Here is a 6,128-nt window from a genome sequence, read left to right as displayed (position 1 = left end):
GGAATCGCTATTAAGGACTTGCAAAACGGGATTCATGTAGAAATCGCAATTTTTATTACGATTTCTACAGCTTCCTTATTTGCGATTAGCAAATTGATAATTGCAAATAAGGAATGACCCAAAGGCCCATAGGAATGAACGGGGAGTCATTCCTTATTTGCGATTAGCAATTTGCTAATCGCAAATAAGGATGCGATTTCAAGGGTGCCAGGGGTGTCCAAAGGACTCCCTGTAGCACCCCTGAAATGTAAATGTAGCCAGATGTTGCGCACACACATGTCCAAAGGACATGTGCGTGTGTAACATACCACTTAGAAAAATGCACTAAAGTGCATTTTTCTAAGTTTTCGCTATTTACCACAAAGTCAGACTTTGTGGTAAATAGAGGCCAGAAATAGCGAATTCGCAAATAAAAAATGGTTAATGAATTGCATTTCAGGAATCTCAAATAGAGATTGCTTAAATGCAATTCCTCGCAAATATGCGATTTCGCAATTAGCGATTTTTGCATTTGGGATGATGAATCCCAAATGCAAAAATTGCACTCGCAAAGGGCCAGATTCTCAGAATCTGGCCCTTTGCGAGCCGATTTAACAATGATGAATCTAGCAAAGTTCTGGTATCTGCATGGTACATGTACTTTGCAGCAGGCATATTAACACTCTACTTTATGATGCGTGGAAACGGCCACAAGACAACATTCTGATCTCTGACCAGCAGGAACAATAATCACCAAAGTTATCTTGACGTTTTTATAGTTGCCTGAAAAATGTGACACACAAGGAAGTTCACCTGCTTTTAACCCCATAAGTTATTTTGAAACACAGCACTCCCCACCAAAGTCAGCGACCGGTGCGGCTCCGGCTGCTCTAAAGCCGGCCCTTGAAGTAGCAACTCCGTAATATTAGGCACTGTTCAAAACGGCACATTTCTATTTATGCCATCATTACGAGGGGTGTAGAACCCTTCTTCAGTGCAGGTAATTATTAAAGGTTAAGAGTAAAAAAACGACAAGGGGTAAATGGTTTGGTTAACGGAATAGACAAGTACGCCAGGGGGAAGTCTCGCAACGTAAATCAGAAAGGATTTTTCTAAGACTAGCCTCTGAATTTCTGATCCCACCCACCCTCTGAGATTAGGGGCTAATGAAAAATTGAGGGTCCCGAGGTTAATCAACCTGAGATTAATCATTCATGAAATTTTACATATCACATAAATGTTATTCTTAAATCTAATTCTATACTTATTGACTTTAAAAGACTGAGTATCCTAAAGTTATACATTAACGTCACAACACTATGGACAATCTAAATGGTAATTGAATTGTACCATCTGCTTGTAACATATATTCATGATATTGTGTTCTTTAAAGTTAATACTTCCAGATAATATTGTCAAAGGCAGTCCAAGAATGGGATTGTATTTAAAAATAAAGTGGGTTAGATGTTGATTTGTGATCATTTTCATGCGGATCTAAGAAGCTGTTTTACTGGATAGTACTCAACAGTCCCCTTGTATACCTTCATCTCTAACATGACCCAAGGCCTCAAGTCTTATGGCTTCTATATAACACTGATGATGTCACTTGATGTCCTGTTTGACTGCAGTAGAACTATTCTGACACTCTAGCTTCATATGTCACACAGGATCTTCCAATGTGCCTGCTGTGTTAACTGAATCTGCCTTCTGGCAGCGATCGTGATCTGCCTGGGACCAAGTCTGTGTACAGGACTTAAAATCTTCATGGTCTCCAAAAGTGAACTATGGATCCAGTGCTAGACAATCATGTTCATCGAACTCAGATGGGTCTAGTCATATGAGCCTCATACGTACTACCTGAACGTTCTGTTTCTTTATTGTCACTGACAGTGATGTATTTGCCTTTGTCCCACACTGCAATGCTACTTTATGTGCCCTTGTGAATTATAAAAATGGTCTTCGACCCTCCTGGAGGTCTTTATCTCATGTCCTTCTCCGGTTGTGAGGAGGTCCCTGATGGTAAAGACCCCCCCAGCTCCACAACCAACTCCGCAGCCATGGAATTTCACCGCTGGATCTCCAGCTGCGCCGACAAGCTCACACCCCTCCGCAACCCCTTCAAACAACGCCCTCCGAAGGCCGCCTGGTTCACCACAGAACTACAAGAAGCCAGACGCTCCTGCAGACGCCTTGAGAAAACCTGTTGAAACCAGAAAACCACAGAAGCACGGAAGAACCACAGGAGCGCCCTGAAGGAATACCACCAGCGCATAAGAGACACCAAACGGACCTTCATAAGAGACAAAGTCCAAACCAACGCGACCAACGCCAAAGAACTGTTCAACGTCATACAGCAGTTAAAAAAAAAACAGCGAAGCCACGGACGTCACACCTTCCCAGGAACTCTGCGACAAGCTCAGCTCCTACTTCCATCTGAAGATCAAGGTCCTCTACGACAACTTCAGCGAACAGACGCCGGACACCACCCCCCCTCCCCCCCCCAACCGCCGCTGATAAGCCATACATCAAGACCTGGGATCCCACCACCGTCGAACACATCACCACGACCATGAAGATAATCCACTCAGGAGCCCCAACGGACCCATGCACACCACACATTTTCCACCGGGCCGCCGCCGCTATCGCACCCGAATTAGAATGGACCATCTACACCTCCTTCAGATCTGGCAACATCCCAGACGAATGGAAGCGGGCGGAGGTTAATCCCTCCTCAAGAAACCAACGGCCGACCCAACGGACCTGAAAAACTACTGGCCCATCTCTCTCCTCCCTTGGGGGCCAAAGTCACAGAGAGACCCATAAACACCCATCTAACTGCCTTCATCGAAGATAACTCCATCCTAGACGCCTCCCAGTCTGGATTCTGCAGCAACCATAGCACTGAGACCACCCTCATTGCTGCCACTGATGACATCCACATGCTACTCGACTAGGAGCACACTGCAGCCCTCATCCTCCTCGACCTCTCTGCAGCCTTCGACATGTTTCACATAGCATGCTCGCAGCCAGACTTCATGACTCAGGTATTCAAGGAGCCGCGCCGAACTGGATCCAATCCTTTCTCTCCGGCAGAACCCATAGGATCAGACTCCCTCCCTTCCTCTTCGAACCCACCAATATCAACTGCGGAGTACCCCAAGAATCATCGCTCAGCCCAAAGCTTTTCAACATCTACATGGCCCCACTCGCCGTCATCGTCAGACAGCATGGGCTCAGCATTGTATCCTACGCCGACGACACCCAGCTTATCCTCTCACTCATGAAGAAACCTAAAGACACCAGACTCTGCTTCCAGGAAGGAATGAATAACGTGGCAGCCTGGATGAAGGACAGCTGCTTGATGCTCAACCCAGAGAAGATCAAAGTTCTCATCCTCAAACCCTGCACCTCTCCATGGGAGAACACCTGGTGGTCCTCCGACCTCGGAATCCACCCACCCCTACAGACCACGCACGAAACCTCGGCATCACCCTCAGCTCCTCCATCTCCATGAATCACCAGATCAACGCAGTCGCTTCCACCAGCTTCAACTGCCTGCGCATCCTCCGTACGACCTTCAAATTGATCCCCCTCCGACTGCAGAAGGACCGTCACACACATGCTCATAACCAGTAGACAGGACTACGGCAAAGCCCTATATGCCGGAATCAACAGAATTCTTCTACACAAATTCCAAACCATCCAGAACGCCTCAGCCAGACTTGTCCTCGGGACACCGCGCCACGAACACATGACCCAACACCTATGAGACCTCCACTGGCTCCCCGTCGAGAAGAGGGTCACCTTCAAACTTCTCACACACGCCTACAAATACCTCCACAACATCGGACCCAAATACATTAACGAGAGAGTATCCTTCCACATACCCAAGAGGAACCTCCCCTCCACCGACCTCGCCCTGGCAGAGGTCTCCTGCATTTGCAGAAACAGAACATGCGGGAGAGCCTTCTCCTACATCGCAGCCAAGACCTGGAACAAGCTCCCTGTGAACATCAGACGCTCCCTGACCCTGCACACCTTCAGGAAGGACCTTAAGACCTGGCTCTTCAAGTGATCCGGAGCCCCCCCCCCAGCGTGTTGAGATCTTCACGGGTGAGGAGCGCGCTTTATGAACCCCCTGATTGATTGATGGATGGTGTCACTTTGGCCATCTTTGATGATGTTAGTTGTTAGATATTAGTTGTAGTGTGCATGGTTCCTGTCGGTTTCTATAGCTAATTGCGGGCAGCGCATCTGTCTGTCTCTTGCATTTGCTTTTGTTGGTTCTGTTATATTGCATAACATGTCTCCTCAATGAGCCCTTTCGGAACTTGCGGAACAGCTTAGCATGCAGTTTTCACTCTTGCTTGTGTTTGTAATTTTCATTTCCTTGTTTTGCTCTTTTGCTGTGGTTTCTCACATTCGCCCTACTTCAGACCACATTTTGGCCCAGGAGGTGCAGCCGCGTCTTGTGGTCGTAGTGCTATCTAGGGCCTATTAACAGTTGTGTGAAGTCCTGGCTTACCCTTGCTTTGAACAAAGGCTTTCCTTGTGCCACTGTGTGTCTGCGTGATATTTGGAATTCTGCTTATAACTCCGCATTTTAGCACTAGGGTGTTGGCTGACTGTCAACTTTGCTCGAGCAGGCAGAAGGTTTTTATTTTTGGACTCGTGATTTTTTAAGTGTGCATTCTTGCTTTGGGTGTAAGTGCATGGCCAGGGGAGCACCTGCTTGCAAAGTAGCAATTTGTTCATTAACATGTCAATGTACCTTTTCATTAACTCTGTTTAAAATCTGAATTATCTAATCCCAGCTTCTCTCCCGTCACCTTTGTTCACTGTCAATCTGCCTTTCTTTTGCAATGTCTGTTTCATTTTCATTCTAGGTTGTGTGTGTGGGCAGCGTGGGTGGTTGCTCTGTTATGAAGTTGCTGCAAAGTGAAGGTTTGCGCCCCGTGTATTTTTACTGATGTTCTTAAGATATTGTCTTTTTTTTCATCCTGACTAGAGCTCTGGGTATGGTACCGTTCGCTTGCAAGTCCTCTGATGAAGAGAGTTTTCAAGGCATTCATAAAATTAAACCTGGATACCCGAGGCAGGCAATGCTTTAAATGTGCCGGTCCTGTCAGGTACTGAGTACCTTCTCTTCTTTAATTTGAAAGGGAGCATGCAAGCACCTCTCATCGGGAGCGCAGTACTTTTAATGGGAGAGTACTAGGGCTTCTCATTACCAAAGAGTTACTCAGGGACAGCGATTACCCCCAATCCTATGACTCCATTCCAAACACAGTACTCAAGGTTGGCCCTCGCGGTCTGAAGGTCTCGTATGTAGGCAGTCACCAGTCTTAGTGAGATTGCGGTGTCAGCTCGTGGGACTGGTGAGGATGCCAGAGGTTGCTTTCTACTGGGTGCCATACAACCCTGCAGTGTGTCTTCACTCCCAGGGGCGAAAGTGACAGAGCACAGAGTTCATGAAAGTGATGTACAGCAATGCAGCACAGGGTCTAACTTACAATAAGGTCTAATGTCTAGTCAGTATTGTTAATTTTGAAAAAGAACAAGGCTTTTTTACAAGTCAGGAATGCAATAGGATATTAATCAAGCAAGGAAATGTGCACAAACGTAAGTGTAAGCATATAAAATAATGTATACAAGTATTAGGCCCCCCGTTATTAAGCGAAAATGATGCACTTGCCTATGGGCAGGAAATAGGATCTTTGGAGACACTCTGGAGCAACCTCAGCTTCTCACTCGGGCCCTTAGTTAATGACAGAGCAACCCCAGAGCAACGCATCCCGCACAGGGATACTTTTGGAAGCCGGTCAGCAGATCTCCGGGGCGGCACCAGTTCAAGGGCATGAGGGGCTGGAAGGGATCTGTGGTGAGTAGTATTTGTCTAGTCAACTGCAGCTGCGTCATCTACAGATGTGCCCGGTATTCCAAACAACCATCCACGAAGGTAAATGCGTCAGAATCCCTGCTGGTTTATTGAATGATACTACAAGAGACAGGGTGGCAGTAGAGACTTGCGTCCAGATTTACACACACTTTGCATCAGGCTGCATCACAAAAGTGACACAAACCCAGTGCAAGGTGTTGTGGTGGGATTAACCTTCCAAAGTATGATCAGATCAATTATGATTTGTGTT

Source organism: Lissotriton helveticus, chromosome 4_1 (genome assembly GCF_964261635.1).
Source record: "Lissotriton helveticus chromosome 4_1, aLisHel1.1, whole genome shotgun sequence".
NCBI lineage: Eukaryota > Metazoa > Chordata > Amphibia > Caudata > Salamandridae > Lissotriton > Lissotriton helveticus.
This window is presented reverse-complemented; position numbering follows the sequence as displayed.